Raw genomic sequence first — 19524 nt, forward strand, 5'->3', positions numbered from 1 at the left:
TGTTCTGGGGAGAGGTCTGGGCTGAAGATCTATATTCGGGAGCTGTCAGTTGGCATGGAGCAGTGTGGAAATGAAGGAGAACTCCAAAGGACGGAAGTCTGAGCAGGGTGAAAAGAGGGCCCAGGCCTGTGCCTCAGGAGTTTCAGCAGGTTGAGGGTTGGATGGGGTGATGGAAGCTGGCAAGTCAATGAAGACAGGAGTGGAAGTGCAGTCAGCACTGCAGACTGGTCTTCAGAGGGACGACTATGCTGGGAGTGACTGACAATAGGAAGCCACACAGGGCTGGTGGCCTGGTGTGCTCCTGACAGGTGGTGTTTCAGGCTGAATACTGATGGGCCAGATGCAGCGTGGGAGACGCTGAAGGACCAGCACGTGTGTATGCGCCACGTGTTCAGTTGGGTCTGACTCTCTGCGACTTCATGGACTGCAGCCTGCCAGGCTCCTCTGTCCATGGGGTTTCCCAGGCAAGAATACTGGAGAGGGTTGCCATTTCCACCTCCAAGGGATCTGCTCGACCCAGGGACTGAACCTGTGTCTCCTGTGTCTGCTGTATTGCAGGTGGAGTCTTTACCCTCTGAGTCATCTGTAAGACCAGTAGCTGCCATTTATTAAGGCAGAGTAAACCTGGAGAAGGGAATGGCGAGCCACTCCAGTATCCTTGCCTGGAGAATTCCATGGACAGAGAAGCTTAGCAAGCTACAGTCCATGGGGTCACAGAGAGTCGGACATGACTGAGCCACTAACACTGTTTTGTCACCTCGAACAATGCTAAGCATTTTACTTGTGTTTTCATTCCCATAACAATCCTACAAAACAGGTACCATTATTACCCTTATCTTTTGAGGCTGGAGAGGGACCAAGGTCTCACAGCCCTGATTAAACCCAGCAGGTCTGATGTTGGAGCTGGTCCTGTGCCTCAGGTTATACCTAAGCCTCTCTACTCTGCAGGCAGGAGAGTGGAGGGTGTTGCTTCAGTTTGGAGCCTGACACGGGGTTGGTGAGAGCAGACAGTTTTCCTGAGTGAGTTAGATGCCTAGAGCCTGTTTTCTCTTCCTTCAGTGTCTAAGGAAGTTTTTCCAAAGTTCAGGCTATCAGCCAATTTTAGCCACATTGACAGACTCCTGGGAAGGGATTTCTGTTCAGCTTTCTTGAGAAAGAACACCCCTTGGGAGTAGGGGGAGGGTGTGGATAGCCTCTGTCTTAGAGCCAGAAAGCCCCTGGGAGGCGGGAGGTTCTGAGGTACAGAAGGAAGAATTCCTCCTCCCTTCCCAAGTAACAGGGACATCCCTTGACCTGCTCTAATCACACCTTGCCTTTCTAAAAGGATCTACTGAAATAAGTATGTACCTCATTAGAAAAGTGTCTCACTGCAGTGAGAGTTCATCAGAGATAGCCCCACTGCTAAGCCCTCTGAGCAGGAGCATGCACAAATGTGATTTCTATTAATACCATGAGGTCGCAATGGCTGGGCAGTGCCGAGGGCAGAGAGGCAGGAAATGTTGAGAATGATGAACAGTAGATGGATATGAACAAATATAAAAGGCAGCTGAATGGTAGTTCCAGTGAATATCTGAACTAAAAAATACTGCTTAGTTACAAATTTACATGAGAGTTGTGTAAGTTCTATACCAAGTACCAAGTGCGTAATTTTTGTTCTATTCTCAGACACAGTTTGAAAAATGTATATGTTAACAATTTTTTTAATTACTCATGATTCCAAGCACACTCTACAAACTGCTGTAAATGATTAAATTTATGGATCCATGTTCAGTATTTAAATCATCTTTTTTTATTTTTAAATTTTTACAATGTTGTTTGGCTTCTGCTGCACAACAACACATATCAGCCACAACTACACACTTATCCCCTCCTGCTTGAGCCCCCCCTCCAATTTCCATCCCACCCATCTAGGTCATCACAGAGCGCCAGACTGGGCTCCCTGTGTTAAAAAGCAACTTCTCACCAGCTATCCATTTCACACATGATAGTGTACATATGCTGATGCTACTTTCTCCATTTGTCCCACTTTCTCTCACCCCCACTGGGTCCACAAGTCCATCCTCTATACTTGTGCCTCTATTCCTTCCCTGCAAATAAGTTCATTAGTACCATTTTCCAGATTCCATATCTATGTGTTAATATATGACATTTGTTTTTCTCTTTCTGACTTATTTCACTTGGTATAAAGACTCTAGGTTCATCCACCTCACTAGAACTGACTCAAATTTGTTCTTTTTTTGTATAGCTGAGTAATATTCTACTAACCACGATGGTGTGATCACCCACCTAGAGCCAGACATCCTGGAATGTGAAGTCAAGTGGGCCTTAGGAAACACCCCTATGAACAAAGCTAGTGGAGGTGATGGAATTCCAGTTGAGCTATTTCAAATTCTAAAAGATGATGCTGTGAAAGTGCTGCACTTAATATGCCAGCAAATTTGGAAAACTCAGCAGTGGCCACCGGACTGGAAAAGGTCAATTTTCATTCCAATCCCAAAGAAAGGCAATGCCAAAGAATGCTCAAACTACTGCACAATTGCACTCATCCCATCACATGCTAGCGAAGTAATGCTCAAAATTCTCCAAGCCAGACTTCAACAAGATGTGAACCGTGAACTTCCAGATGTTCAAGCTGGATTTAGAAAAGGCAGAAAAGAACCAGAGATAAAATTGCCAACATTCATTGGATCATAGAAAAAGCAAGAGAGTTCCAGAAAAAATTTACCATCTACTTCTACTTTATTGACTATGCCAAAGCCTTTGACTGTGCGGATCACAAAAAACTGTGGAAAATTCTTCAAGAGATAGGAATATCAGAACACCTGACCTTCCTCTTGAGAAATCTGTATGCAGGTCAAGAAGCAACAGTTAGAACTAGACACAGAACAACAGACTGGTTCCAAATAGGGAAAGGAGTACATCAAGGTTATATATTGTCACCCTGCTTATTTAACTTATATGCAGAGAACATAATGTGAAGTGTTGGGCTGGATGAAGCACAAGCTGTAATCAAGAATGATGGGAGAAATATCAATAACCTCAGATATGCAGATGATACCACCCTTATGGCAGAAAGCAAAGAACTAAAGAGCCTCTTGATGAAAATGAAAGAGAGTGAAAAAGTTGGCTTAATACTCAACATTCAGAAAACTAAGATCATGGCATCTGGTCCCATCACTTCATGGCAAATAGATGGGGAAACAATGGAAACAGTGAGATATTTTATTTTTGGGGGCTCCAAAGTCACTGCAGATGGTGACTGCAGCCATGAAATTAAAAGATGCTTGCTCCTTGGAAGAAAAGTTATGACCAACCTAGTTCAGTTCAGTTGCTCAGTCATGTCCGACTCTTTGTGACCCCATGGACTGCAGCACGCCAGGCTTCCCTGTCTATCACCAACTCCTGGAGCTTATTCAAATTCATGTCCATCAAGTTGGTGATGCCATCCAACCATCTCATCCTCTGTTGTCCCCTTCTCCTCCCGCCTTCAATCTTTCCCAGCATAAGGGTCTTTTCCAATGAGTCAGTTCTTCACATCAGGTGGCCAAAGTATTGGAGTTTCAGCTTCAGCATCCGTCCTTCCAATAAATATTTAGGACTGATTTCCTTTAGGATGGACTGGTTGGATCTCCTTACAGTCCAAGGATTCTTAAGAGCCTTCTCCAACACCACAGTTCAAAAGCATCAATTCTTCGGCTCTCAGCTTTCTTTATAGTCCAACTCTCACATCCACACATGACTACTGGAAAAACCATATCTTTTACTAGATGGACATTTGTTGGCAAAGTAATGTCTCTGCTTTTTATGCTGTCTAGGTTGGTCATCAGAGAAGGAAATGGTAACCCACTCCAGTATTCTTGCCTAGAGAATCTTGTGGACAGAGGAGCCTGGTGGGCTGCTGTCTGTGGGGTATCACAGAGTCGGACATGACTGAAGCGACTTAGCAGCAGCAGCAGCAGGTTGGTCATAACTTTTCTTCCAAGGAGCAAGCGTCTTTTAATTTCATGGTACAATCACCATCTGCAGTGATTCTGAAGCCCCCTAAAATAAACCTAGACAGCATATTAAAAAGCAGAGACATTACTTTGCAACAAAGGTCCATCTAGTCAAGCCTATGGTTTTTTCAGTGGTCATGTATGGATGTGAGAGTTGGACTATTAAGAATGCTGAGCACTGAAGAATTGATGCTTTTGAACTGTGGTTTTGGAGAAGACTCTTGAGAATCCCTGGGACTGCAAGGAGATCCAACCAGTCCCATCCTAAAGGATATCAGTCCTGGGTGTTCACTGGAAGGACTGATGTTGAAGCTGAAACTCCAATACTTTGGCCACCTGATGCAAAGAGCTGACTCATCTGAAAAGACCCTGATGCTGGGAAAGATTGATGGCAGGAGGAGAAGGGGACAACAGAGGATGAGATGGTTGGATGGCATCACTGACGAGATGGACATGGGTTTGGATGGACTCCAGGAGTTGGTGATGGACAGGGAGGCCTGGCGTGCTGTGGTTCATGGGGTTGCAAAGAGTCAAACACAACTGAGCAACTGAACTGAACTGAACACTGGAGTACATGATCACATATTAACAAAAAAAAATCTACTTTTCTCTAAAACATCAAAGCGTTAACTCTTAATAACTGATCTTGGATGAAGAAATCACCAAAGTGATATGATCTTAAAATACTGCATAACAGAATTTGGTTGGACCAACATATTGGTATTACATACAATGTTCTAAATTTGTACCAGGTTGGTTCTGAAATTAAAAGTTATATTATATAGAAATTATATCTCAATGAAACCAGGAAAAAAGGCAAATTATAAAAGAAGAAATGCAAATGCCCCCCAAATATGTCGATTTTCAATCTTATTAATAGTAAAGAAAGGTAAACTAACATATCAAGGAGGTATTAGTTTTTGTGTTCACATCAGCTAATGTTTAGATGAATGACAACATCCAGTGCAAAGGTAGGTATAAGTGACTGGTGTTCTTAGATGTAGGACAGGGAATAGGTTCATCCTTTTGGTTAAGTCATGTGATACTGCCTAATAAACTGCAAAATACACATATTCCTGGCTGTCATAACCATACTTTTATGAATCTTCCTGGCAGAAATAAAAGCACTAGCTAGAAAGTATTTACGTAGCAATATTATAAACAGAAAATTAGAAACAATTTGAATGCATCCACTGGAAAATAGGGCTTACCAGGTGGTGCAGTGGTAAAGAATCCACCTGCCAATGCAGGAGACACAAGAGGCGCAGGTTTGATCCCTGGGTCAGGAAGATCCCATGCAGTAGGAAATGGCTGTATTCTTGCCTGGAAAATTCCATGGATAGAGAAGCCTGGCCAGTCCATGGGGTCACAAAGAGTTGGACATGACTGAACGACTGAACACACACACACACACACACACACACACACACACTGGCAAAGAGCTAAACAGATTAAGATCCGTTCATATCAGGATATATGTTTCTACTTTATAATGAGTTAGATCTATACCCTTTGAGGGATACACAAGATTTGTTGGTTAAAAAACCTGGTTCCAGGGTCATGTGTATGATGTGATGCTGTTTCTCCTTTTTAATTTTTTTTTTTAAAAAAGCTAATTTAAAAAGAAGAGAAAATCGTTTCATGTAGATTTCTAATGTTTATAAGAGTATAAGGTATGCTTACGAGAAGGACTGGAGGGTGGTAAGGAGAGGGGTAATTGACATTTTCTGCGTATACTTCTACATTGTTTGACCTGACCTGATAAAACGTATGTATTTCTGTGGAGATTTTAAAAAGCCAATAAAAGAAAAAAAGAAAAAAATACTTTTAGGGAGATGGAAAAATTTCATTCTACTCACCATGTGTTAGTTACAGAAACTCTAAGGCTGTCCTTTTCCTACTTTCTGTACTTGTTTTAGCTATCTAACTTGGATACTGATCAAATGACAAATTCAAGAAAAACAGGTTATGATTAAAACCTTGGCTCTCCAAAATTCCTACCTAATAATCACAGGAAGTTTTAGGCATTATAGCTATGGTTTAGGAAAATGATAGGGACGTACATGGAACACATTATAATTTTCTCCTGCAACATACCAAGAAGTAGGCTCCCAGTCTGCACTTTCATATAGAATATCTGCCTCTAAATAACAATTTCTGACACTGGGCAGGAGAGGCCTGGACAAGAACACTCTGCCCTGTCCAACATCTCATGCAATATATCAAGATTCTTCTGACAATTGCCTCTTGGACATTTAAAAACTGAACTTTGTTACCCCAAATATTCAATTTAGTGAGGTAGTTGTATGTCCCATCCTCTCCACAAATGAGGAAGTAGGTAAAGAAACTGGTCGAGCCACTTATTAAATAATTTTGGCTCCAAATGGTTTTATTATTAATTAATCAATTAATCTTTGGCTGCCCTGGGTCTTCGCTGCTGTGCATGGGCTTTCCTCTAGTTGCAGCGAGTGGGGGCTACTCTTCACTGTGGTGCACAGGCTTCTCACTGTGGTGGCTTCTCTTGCTGCAGAGCAGAGGCCCTGGAGTGGGCAGGCTCCAGTAGTTGTGGTAGGCAGGCTTAGTTGCCCCGTGGCATGTGGAATCTTCTTTCTGACCAGGGATTGAGCCCATGTCCCCTGCATTGGCAGGCAGATTCTTACCTACCAGGGAAGTCCTAAATGTTTTTGTATAGCTTCAATACAAAAACCAGAATGTGGAACTCAATTCTTTGCCAATAAGGCCCTTGAGAGGTGAAGTACATGTTCTAATGCTATCTGAGAGGCAGAGGAGGGGAGGGAGCCTCCCCACTTGAGACAAATGCAGGCAGGCTCCCCCTTTCCAAACCAGAAAGAGATCAAGGGCTGCGTGGGTTGCCGGAGGAGCCCACAAAAATTAAGACCAACTCTTCTGGAGAACTACTTAATCCCAAGGAACTGGAAAGAATATTCTCTATTACATTTCAAAGATGTATTTCCATGACAACCTGATCGGAGAAGTACATCAAATTTGAAGAAGCTGTGCCATCATTATCACTTATATGTGCAGAGAAGTCACTTCTCAATGCAAAGGGCAGCAACACCAATCAAAGGAAATATCCAAATCCAAACACACTGGCATGTCTATTACAAATCAGTATCAGCAGGTTTTTACTTGAAAAGTAAACTTTTTCAACAAATAATTTTGTGATCATATCTTAGTAAGGTAAAAAATTTAAAGAAGGGGATATGAGGAGAGAGAGAAATGGGAGTACTAGTTACTACAACTGCTCTGCTAACGTTTTTGTCCTTGGTATTGCACTAGCTTTGCTTTGTTTAGACATTCACCTATACTGACAATATTTAAAGCCTGATTTTTCTTTCTTTCTGTTTTTGGCTGTGCTGTGCATCGTGCAGGATCTTAGTTCCTTGACCAGGATTGAACCCAGGCCCCAACAAAGAAAGTGCCAAGTCCTAACCACTGGGCTGCCAGAGAATTCTGGCAATTCTGAAAGCCGGGTTTTTCTTATCGGAGCTGAAAAAAAAGAAAAATCCACAAAACTAGAAACTTGGCTGAAGATGGCCTTTTCTTGTAATTTATTTTTTTCTTATTAAGCACCATTGGAGGCTGTATTAGCTTTTTCAGCATTGGAAATTTATTTACACCTGGCCTTAGTTCAGTGATAATTTGATTAGCAGGAAAAGATATAAGCTTGAAAAAACCTAATAAAACATTATAAAAAATAAAATAATTATTATTTAAAGTTAACAACAACAATAATAACAGCAACAAGCTAACAGTCACTGAGTGTTTTAAGTACCAGGCATCACGCTAAACATTCTATAGGCACTGAAAGTGAAAGTGTTAGTCACTCAGTTGTGTCCAACTCTTTGCAACCCCATGGACTATAGACCGCCAGGCTCCTTTGTCCATGGAATTCTCCAGGCTAGAATACTGGAGTGGGTAGCCATTCCCTTCTTTAGATCTTCCCGATCCAGGGACTGAACACCAGTCTTCCGGATTGTAGGTGGATTCTTTACTGTCTGAGCCACCTAGGAAGTCCCCTATAGGCACCGGAGTCATTTAAATATGTTTCAGTGTGCCTGGGACAGGTCATCCTACCATAATTATGACACCTCTTTTAACTCGCACAAGTGTTCCAGACTACAATTGATAATTGTATGGTTACCCTCTTTAACACGCACAGCTACCCCATGAGGTTAGTTGTCTGGCCAGTCACACACTCACTCTTTCATTTGTTCACTGGCTCATTCATTCTGGTATGTAGAAAAAATTTTCCACCTAGTCATCAAACTTCTCAACATTATTGAAGCAATGGATTTAGGCTTATCTTAAAGGACATGTCATGCAGAATTACTTGTACTCCACAGATTTATGACAGGATTGCAGTAGCCCTCCCAGAAAGGTTTTATGCAATGTGCACCCTGCAGGTGGCTATTATGGCAACCCCAGGGATAGATTTAAGAAGTCAGGCTTGGCTTTTAGGCCAAGAAATTATAAATTTCCTCTAGGTTATCTAAACGACAGAGAGGAGCAATCATCTGCTGTTTAAAAGAAGACGGGCTGTCCATTTCTGGAAATACACGACTGTATTTGGAGGCCAAGGCCAAAGACACCCAGCCAATTGTAAACCAGATGAAATTCCACTGGTGATTGTGGTAAGCAAATAGTTGGAAGGCTAAAAACAGGGCAGGGCACCTTGGTCAAAGAAAGTACATGGTTTCTAAATGACTATTCAGCCCATGTGGGGAACTCTTCAAGGGGCTGAAGGAAAGGGGGTATGAGTGCAGGGTGGTAATTTGAATCAGCCTCCCTGTGTCAACATGTGGCTGGGACGCTGCGTCTATGGGAAAGTGTCCATGGAAAGGCTCCAGGCCTGACGCCACTGTTTGGGGAACTTGCTGAGCTGAGGCCATAGGAACTGGGCAAGTTGAAGACCACCCAGCATTTCTGGATGGTCTGTCCCCTATGGATTAGCAGACATAATTTTCCAAACTAAATAAATTTTATTAGTTGCTGAGGGAGAACATGCTATCACAAGCAAAATAAACAGCAAGGAGTCCAGGCCTACTCATGGAGCTGCTGCCCTCAGCTTTCCATCTGAGCACTGTGGGTGGAGGAAGGGTGGCTAGTCTCGAAGCGGGTCACCTCCCCACCAGTAAGTTCTGGAGCAGCTTCACACAGTTTTGCAGAGGATGCCAAGGAGCATTCTCCTTCTTGTTCCCTTTAATTTAGCTCTAGTTGAAAAAGTAACACTGGAAATACAGGTTGTTAAGACCATATGTGACAATAAAATGCATTACTAAACAAATCAGAAATATAGCTACCAAGGTGAAAGGCAAAGAGCATTTTGCTTAAAAGTAAATACTTTCAAAAATTGCTTTGGAGGGTGAAGAATGCCATTTGGTGGGGTGAGCCACTGGAACCTACAGTGTACGCTCAGGCGAACGATGTGATGGGCACCTGCATGTGGAGAACACTTACTGCATTATACAGACTTCCGGGTCAATTATCATCCAACATCTGACAGATAAATAACAAAGATAAATGATCAGACTCCTCAGAAGGTTCAGACTCTTGGATAAATTTTGAAATAAGCTTAGAGTAGATAGAAAAAAGACTCCATGCTTTTAACCATGAAAATTATGTTCTGACCCTTTTTTAAAGCATCAAATGATTTAACTTTTCTTTAAAGTTTTCTTTTTCTTTCTAAATCTTACCTTAACAAATTCCTAGGTTATAACATTTCATTAAAAAAAAAAAAAATGAATGAAATTAAGGGCTTCCCCAGTGGCTCAGTGGTAAAGAATCCACCTTCCAATGCAGGAGATAGGGTCCAATCCCTGATCTGGGAGGCTCTCACGTGGTGCAGAGCAACTAAGCCCATGCCACAACTATTGAGCCTGTGCTCTAGAGTCCAGGAGCTGAAAATCCTGAATCCCATGTACTCTAGAGCCTGTGCTCAGCAGCAAGAGAAGCCATTGAGATGAGAAACCTGAGAACCACAACTAGAGGGTAGTCCCTATGCACCACAACTAGACAAAAAAGCCTGCACAGAATCAAAGACCCAGCTCAGCCAAATAAATAAATAATTTAAAAAAATGAAATTAAAATATAGACTATAACTTCTTAAAGAATTATACATGAAAAACAATAAATAGTCTATTGGTAATTACTTCCTCTGAAAGAATGATAGCAGCTTTGAGGTTATTCATTTTCCAAATGTAATAAATCAATTTGAAAATGGGAAGAAGATGCACTTACTACAGCCTAGCAAATAAATAAGTAAATACATGAGTTAACGAAAAAAGAATTCCCAGAAAAACAAGAGAAATGAGTGGGAAATAGCCCTACTTCGTATTAAGCATAATCGAAAGATTCTGTTATTAAAACAAAATGGTACTGAAGCATGAATATACTATAGGCCCAAGAAACAGAAGATAAAATAATAAAACAGGCTTACATGCATACAGAAATTAAGTACAATTCAATCCGTGGATAAGAAGGCCTAACTCTACTACCAACTGTGCTCTGCCACTTACATAAGAGACTTGAGCATCTTGTGGAGTCCTGAAGTTAATCCCACGTGTGTACTGAGAGATGACTGACTGAGAGAAGACTGTATTTGATCAAGGGAGCATCTTAAGTCAGTGGAGGGTTGAGGGGGTGACTGCACCCTTTATCACATTCAAGATGGTAGAATGTGCTGTAACCTGAGAGTGGGGAAGACCAACAAAATTACTTCAACAAATAATTTGCAAAACAAAAAGAACCTACAGATTGAAAGAGATTTGTGAACCTATCAAGCAAATGCAATGTATGGACTATGGACTCTTAATTCCAAAAAACCAAACTGGAGAATTTGTTTTGTGCCTAAACATGTGGTGATGATCAGGAATCAGTGTCAATTTTAAGATATAATAATAGCATTGTAGCTAACGATTTTTAAAAATGCACCATATAGAGACTTTCGGTTTCCCATTCTGCGTTTAAGGAGCTTGGAAGTCATCACTTTGTCTTAACAAAAGTAAAAAGCAGAACAGACTGGAAAATCAAAATCTCTTCTTGCATCCTTAAGAGACGGGAGGACATAGGGTAAACCTTGGTCCCCAAGATTGGAGATAACAGATAAATGAATACAGGGAATCATGGCTGAGTGGAGCAGAGAACCACAAGCAGAAACAACCACAGGCAGCAGTGCTGGGCAGGAAAACCTGAAGTGGAATTAGTGAATGGCTGGAGGGTCAGTGTGAACAACTGTGATAGTTAAAAACTCCAGGGGGACTCAGGCATAAAGGATCCCCACGATACTGTGAGGTTTACCTCTAGGAGTTCCCACCAGGTTCACGTGGTAAATATCAGTGAAGAAGCCACCACTGCTTTAGGCAGGAAGAGGGGAAAGAGAATCATTTTTAAATTCAACAAAGCTCTCTGTTTTCTTAACAAGGCCTGACCTCATGGGAAACTAGTTAACCAGAGTCTAATCTGCTGGGAGAAATATCAATAACCTCAGATATGCAGATGACACCACCCTTATGGCAGAAAGTGAAGAACTAAAGAGCCTCTTGATGGAAGTGAAAGAGAAGAGTGAAAAAGTTGGCTTAAAACTCAACATTCAGAAAACTAAGATCATGGCATCTGGTCCCATCCCTTCATGGGAAATAGATGGGTAAACAGTGAAAACAGTGACAGACTATTTTCTTGGGCTTTAAAATCACTGCAGATGGTGACTGCAGCCATGAAATTAAAAGATACTTGGCTCCTTGGAAGAAAAGTTACGACCAACCTAGAGAGCATATTAAAAAGCAGAGACATTACTTTGTCACCTAAGGTCCATCTAGTCAAAGCTATGGTTTTTCCAGTAGTCATGTATGGATGTGAGAGTTGGACTATAAAGAAAGCTGAGCACTGAAGAATAGCTGCTTTTGAACTGTGGTATTAGAAAAGATTCTTGAGAGTTCCTTGGACTGCAAGGAGATCCAACCAGTCCATCCTAAAGGAAATCAGTCCTGAATATTCAATGGAAGGACTGATGCTGAAACTGAAATTCCAATACTTTGGCCACCTGATGCAAAGAACTGACTCACTGGAAAAGACCCTGATGCTAGGAAAGATTGAAGGCGGGAGGAGAAGGGGATGACAGAGGATGACATGGTCGGATGGCATCACTGACTCAATGGACATGAGTTTGGGTAGACTCTGGCAGTTGGTGATGGACAGGGAGGCCTGGCACGCTGCAGTCCATGAGGTCGTGAAGAGTTGGACATGACTAAGCGACTGAATTGAACTAAAACTGAACCTGCTGGGATATAAGAGCCTAACTGATTAGGGAGAAAGGAAATAATCACTTTTAGACAGCTCAAAGCACCTTATCTCACCTAAGAGGAAGAAAAAAACTGAGAAAAATGTATAAAGGTCACAGTGCGGAAGCATAGGCTCACTAGAAGACTGAGATCTAATCATAAGACTACAGAACACTTTCCCTCCCTTCACCTCTCACTGCTACATTACAAATAGCTCATTTACAGCAGTTCCTTTTACTCAGTACACATCTTGTCCAGCTATTAAGAAGAAAGTTACTAAACATAAAGAAAACAGAAAAAAAAAATTGAAGAGACAGAATCAGAATCAGACATGGCAGAGACGTTGGAATTATCCAGCTGAAAATGAAAAACAATAATAATTAATATGCTAAGGGTCTAATGCTTGGGTCCCTAACCCCCAAGATCTAATGCCTGATGATCTGAGGTAGAGATGATATAATAATAATGGAAATAAAGTGCACAATAAATGTAATGGGCTTGAACCATACCCAAACCACCACCCCATGCCCAAGTCCATGGAAAAATTGTCTTCTATGAAACCTGTCCCTGGTGCTAAAAAGGCTGGGGACCACTGTTCTAATGGGTAAAGTAGACAAACAAGCAAGAACAGATGGGTAACGTAAGCAGAGAGCTGGAAATCCTAAGAAAGAACTAAAAAGAAACAGAGATAAAAAACACTGTACAGAAATGAAGAGTGCCTTTGATAAGCTTATTAGTAGATTTGGTGAGAAAACAATCTCTGATCTAGAGGATATATGAATGGATACCTTGAAAACTGAAAAGCAAGGATGACAAAACCAAAAGAAAAAATTTCCAAGGGATGTAGCACAGCTACAAATGGTATACCGTATGTGTAACGGGTCTAACAGAAGAAGAAAGAGAGAAAGGAACAGAAGGGGCATTTGAAACAAAAATGAGAATTTCCCCAAATTAACGTCAGAAACCAAATCACACTTCCAGGAAGCTCAAAGAACACATGCAGGATTAATACCAAAACCCTACATACAGGCATATCATTGTCAAACTACCCCCCAAAAAAATTAAAGAAAAATTCTGAAAGAAGCCAGAGGGGAGAAAATATTTTACCTATAGAGGAACAAAGATAAGATTATATCCAAATTCTCAGAAAACATGCAAGCAAGAAGAGAATAAAATAAAATATTCAAATGTGAAGATAAAAAATCGACCATCTAGAATTCTATACTCTGAAATTATCCTTCAGAAGTGGAAAAGAAATAAATGCTTTTTTAGACAATGAAAATTAAGACGAGCTAGACATCCTGGAATGCGAAGTCAAGTGGGCCTTAGAAAGCATCACTACGAACAAAGCTAGTGGAGGTGATGGAATTCCAGTTGAGCTCTTTCAAATCCTGAAAGATGATGCTGTGAAAGTGCCGCACTCAATATGCCAGCAAGTTTTCCACTGCTGGAAAACTCAGCAGTGGCCACAGGACTGGAAAAGGTCAGTTTTCATTCCAATCCCAAAGAAAGGCAATGCCAAAGAATGCTCAAACTACTGCACAATTGCACTCATCTCACACGCTAGTAAAGTAATGCTCAAAATTCTCCAAGCCAGGCTTCAACAATACGTGAACCGTGAACTCCCTGATGTTCAAGCTGGTTTTAGAAAAGGCAGAGGAACCAGAGATCAACTTGCCAACATTTGCTGGATCATGGAAAAAGCAAGAGAGTTCCAGAAACACATCTATTTCTGCTTTATTGACTATGCCAAAGCCTTTGATTGTGTATATCACAATAAACTGTGGAAAATTCTGAAAGAGATGGGAATACCAGACCTGCCTCTTGAGAAGCCTCTATGCACGTCAGGAAGCAACAGTTAGAACTGGACATGGAACAACAGACTGGTTCCAAATAGGAAAAGGAGTACATCACGGCTGTATATTGTCACCCTGCTTATTTAACTTCTGTGCAGAGTACATCATGAGAAATGCTGGACTGGAAGAAGCACAAGCTGGAATCAAGATTGCCAGGAGAAATATCAATAACCTCAGATATGCAGACGACACCACCTTTATGGCAGAAACTGAGGAGAAACTAAAAAGCCTCTTGATGAAAGTGAAAGTGGAGAGTCAAAAAGTTGGCTTAAAGCTCAACATTCAGAAAACGAAGATCATGGCATCCAGTCCCATCACTTCATGGGAAATAGATGGGGAAACAGTGGAAACAGTGTCAGACTTTATTTTTTTGGGCTCCAAAATCACTGCAGATGGTGACTGCAGCCATGAAATTAAAAGAGGCTTATTCCTTGGAAGAAAAGTTACGACCAACCTAGATAGCATATTAAAAAGCAGAGACATTACTTTGCCGACTAAGGTCCGTCTAGTCAAGGCTATCGTTTTTCCTGTGGTCATGTATGGATGTGAGAGTTGGACTGTGAAGAAAGCTGAGTGCTGAAGAATTGATGCTTTTGAACTGTGGTGTTGGAGAAGACTCTTGAGAGTCCCTTGGACTGCAAGGAGATCCAACCAGTCCATTGTAATGGAGATCAACCCTGGGATTTCTTTGGAGGGAATGATGCTGAAGATGAAACTCCAGCACTTTGGCCACCTCATGGGAAGAGTTGACTCACTGGAAAAGACTTTGATGCTGGGAGGGATTGGGGGCAGGAGGAGAAGGGGACAACAGAGGATGAGATGGCTGGATGGCATCACTGACTCGATGGACGTGAGTCTGAGTGAACTCCGGGAGTTGGTGCTAGACAGGGAGCCCTGGCATGCTGCGATTCATGGAGTTGCAAAGAGTCGGACACGACTGAGCGTCTGAACTGAATTGTTGCCAATAGAGCTTCTTGGTAAGAAATGTTAAAAGAAGATCTTTAGAGAGGAAGAAAATGATAAAGGTAAGAAACTCAGAACTACATGAAGAGAATTGAAGAAGGAATAACTGAAACCAAAATAAAAGCTTTTATTTTTCCTGTTCCTAATTGATGTAACAGATGACACTTTGTTCAATAATAATAATATGAACACTGTATTCAATTATGTATGTTTATGTGTGTATGTATATGCTGATGTTTATTCACATACATGTGATATGAATGACAGCAATGATCTAAGGGACAAGGAGGAATTAGGATTACTTTGTTATAAGGTACTTAGTGAGCTTGTGTTTTGCACTGTAAACTTCAAAAAGTGAATTGATGAAGTGGATTTGAATTAACTGTTGACGTATATTGTAAACTCTAGGGAAATCACTAAAACAGGTAAGAAAAGAACTGTAACAACTATGCTAAGAAAGGAGATAAAATGAGATAAAATCCTCAATTAGAGCCACCAAAGGCAGAAAAAGGGTGAAAGACAAAAGAGGAAAAAATCACAAGGACAACAAATATAAAGTAGTAATAAATATAATAGATACTAGTCCAACTATAACAATAAGGACTTTGAACCTCAATGGTCTAAATGCACCAAATAAAGATTGACATTGACAGACTATATCAAAACAAGACTAATTATAGCTTGTCTACAAGAAATCCATGTTAGAGGAGGAGAAAAAGATGGCGGAGGAATAGGTGGACGTGGAGTACATCTCTCTTCACAGATACATCAGGAATACACCTTCAGACACAGAAGTGCACGTAGAACATCAGCTGAGAGAGGACATGAATACCTGAGCAGCAGAAAAGAATATACAGAACCACACAAAACTCGGTAGAATGAAGGAACTAGCGGGGGGAAACAGGAGTGTTAGTAGGACTGCACCTGCCCTTGGCGGGTGGGGGAACTGAAGCAGGGGTCTGATCCCCACATTGGGGCAACTGTCTGAGTCAGAGGAGAAACATTTAAGGCTGAGAGTGAAACAGCTGATCGGTGGCAGCCTAAATGGAATGAGAATCAGATAGTCCTTGCTGCAGCCCCAGACATACCCAGGACAGGGACGCAGGTCCCCTAGAAGGTGCAGCAGCTGGGAGCTGGAGTTTAGGGATTGTGGAGCAATCCCAGAGTGAGGGCTGCTGTTGACTGCAGAGAGACAGATAGAGGACATGTGAGGGAGGAGATCGTGGTGGGAAATGCCTGTGGAGGAAAGCCTGGCAGCCATGGAAGCAAGACAATACTGCTGAGTCACACACAGGGGGTGGGGCCATCACCATAGCTTCTCTCTTCCCACACTCCAGCATCAGCAACTGAACAATAGAGAGGCTGGCCCATCAAACACCTGACACCTGACTGTACTGAACTACAGAGTAGGACTCCACCCAGGGTGCCCCTTTAAGAGCCCGATGCACCGATCTACAGAGTAGGACCCCAGCCAGGGGGGCCCTCTTTATGTGCCTGATGCCCTGAACAACAGAGAAGGACCCCAGGAAAGGGATCCCTCTAAGTGCTTGAATGGGTGGAGCTATGGAGAAAGACTAGCCAAAGAGGCCTTCTGATCGCCAGCAACAAGAGGCTCAAAAAAAGACTCTGATAGGGCCATAATTCCTTTTGGCAGAAGCAGTTCGTGTCTCTGCACACTTGGTGCCGCCAGGGTCCCTGCAACCCAAGCAGCTGTGCCACATTCATGCTCAACCCTCACTGGAGCAGAGCTGCCTCAGGCAAAAAAAAGTATTGCATCTACGCACGCAGGGTCGCTTCGGTCATGTCCAACTCTTTGCGACACTGTGGACTGTGGCCTGCCAGGCTTCTCTGTCAGGTGGGGTTCTCCAGGCAAGAATACTGGAGTGTATTGGCCAATACTGGTTGCCATACCCTTCTAGAGCACTATATTTCCTGCTCCCCTAGCCGCCAACTCCCCTGAATATCTGGTGCTGCTAGAACTCCTGAGACCCAAGCAGCTGCACCATCTCCACACCTGGCCCTCACTGGGGCAGACCCAAGTCCTCCAGGGCAGCCTCAGGAGCAAACCCCAGTGGATGACCCACGTGCAAAGATGGAAATAAAACCACAACTGAAATCAAGGCACAGTGAGGCTAAGGAAGAAAATCCAAAACCTTCCCACCAGCTGTATAAGCTATAGATTAAACCCACACAATCAACTAGGCAGACTCTGTGTCTATGGAATATATAAAAGGACATTAAGAGCTCCCACAAAAGAAAATGCACTAGATCTAATAGCTGTGGACACTGGAGGCAAGAACACACAGGAGTAGGGCCAGAGTAGAATCTGAGCTGCCCCCACAGCAGGTCCAGAGACCAGCACAGTGTCAGAGGGCACCCTAGAAAGGTAAGGGCGACTGTGACTCCCAGCGAGGAAAAGGACTCTGACAGCAGTGACTCAAGAAAAACATTTATTATTCTTATGTTTTGACTTGTTCTGTACATTCTTTTGGAATTTTTATTTTATTTTTTTCCCTCCCTCTATTGTAGTTGTCGATTTTATTGGCACTATGAAATCTAATTAAGCTTTTGAGTTTTTTTTTCATTCATACTTTTCACTGTTGTTATAAACTTCTGCCTCTATGTTGGACTTCTGCAGTTTTTTGGAGTTTATTTTTCTTCCTTCTTCCTTTTTTTAAATTTTAATTTTCAATTTTTTAAAACTTATTATTATTTTTCTACATTGATTCCTTCATTTACTTTTCCCTTTACAGATAATCTTTAATGTATATAAACCTTATTTATCTACCTCTATTTAACCTTGCATATCTATTCTTGCTTTCTTTTCCTTTCCTCTCAACATTTGTTAATTTTAGTTTCATTGCTTTCTTCCCCACTTGGCATCTTGCTTTAGTTTTGTTTTCTAGTTTGCGCTTTAGTTAGTTTTGTTCTTAACTGGTAGATATAATTTTTGGTTTCCTTTGTTTGCCGGGTCAATCTATTGTACTTGTTTTGTTGTTGGACTGTTTTGATTTTACTTATGGGTGTACATGTATATGTGTATATTCCACTATTTTAATTATTATTTTCTTGATTTTGTAACGGCCATTTATGTGGTGTTCATCTTTGGTTTCTCATTTTTGGGTAATTGTTTTAATCTCACTTTATGCCACAACAAACCACTTATGGAATCTTTGTTCCTGACCAGAGATTAAACTCAGCCTTTTGAGTGGAGCACTGAGTTCAAGACCCTAAGACTACCAGAAAACTAATCCTAGAGTTTATCATATAGTGAGAACTCACACAAAGGAAACCACTTGAATACAAGACCCAGTATCACCCAACCACCAGTAAGTAGCAGCCTGTGCAGGATGCCTCATCTAAACAACAAACAAAACGAAAATACAAACCCAATCATCAGCAGACAGGATTACCAACTCACTCAGCCTTGCCCACCAGGTGAAAAACAAAGAAAAAAATTCAGTACAAATCTCACCCTATATGAAGCTTACACAAAACAAGGGACCAACATTAGGAGGGCAGAAACCAAAATGAAGAAAGAATTCAACCTTGAAGCCTGGGAAAAGGAGATCTCAAACACAATAAGTTAAAAAGAATAATGAAAAGGCAGAGAAATACTACACAAATGAAGGAACAAACTAGAAACACACAAGTCCAAATAAATGAAGAGAAAATAGGCAAACTACCTGAAAAAGAATTCAGAATAATGACAGTAAAGATGATCAAAAACCTTGAAAACAGAATGGAGAATATGCAAGAATCAATTAAAAAGACCTAGAAGAATAAAAGAATAAACAAACAGGGATAAACAACACAATACTGAAGTTAAAAATACTCTGGAAGGAATCAATAGCAGAATATCTGAAGCAAAAGAATCAGTGAGCTGGAAGATAAAAAGGTGGAAATAGTTTCTGAAGAGCAGAATAAAGTAAAAAGAATGAAAAGAATTGAAGTCAGTCTCAGAGACCTCTGGGACAATATCAAATGTGCAAATATTCAAATTATAGGGGTCCCAGAAGAAGAACAGAAAAAGAAAGGGAATGAGAAAATTTTTGAAGAGATTATAGTTGAAAATTTCCCTAACATGGAAAAGGAAATAGTCAATCAAGTTCAAGAGGCACAGACAGTCATGTACAGGATAAACCCAAGGAAAAACACACCAAGACACATACTAATCAAACTAACAAAGACTAAACACAAAGAAAGAATATTAAAAGCAGCAAGGGAGAAGCAACAAGTAACATACAAGGGAAACCCCATACATTTAACAGCTGATCTTTCAGCAGAAACTCTGCAGGCCAGAAGGGAATGGCAGGATATATTTAAAGTACTGAAAGGGAAAAAATCTACAAACATGACTACTGTACCTGGCAAGGATCTTATTCAAAATTGATGGAGAAATAAAAAGCT

At 41.3% G+C, this 19524-nt stretch overlaps 1 protein-coding gene across 1 annotated transcript in view; it reads right to left on the reverse strand.

Annotated features, from left to right (window-relative positions):
* The window catches only part of FANCC (FA complementation group C), a 319894-nt gene that overhangs the window by 42655 nt on the left and 257715 nt on the right, over nt 1–19524 (reverse strand). The gene's annotated exons all lie outside the window — the stretch shown is intronic.

This window comes from Capricornis sumatraensis, chromosome 6, assembly GCF_032405125.1.
Source record: "Capricornis sumatraensis isolate serow.1 chromosome 6, serow.2, whole genome shotgun sequence".
NCBI lineage: Eukaryota > Metazoa > Chordata > Mammalia > Artiodactyla > Bovidae > Capricornis > Capricornis sumatraensis.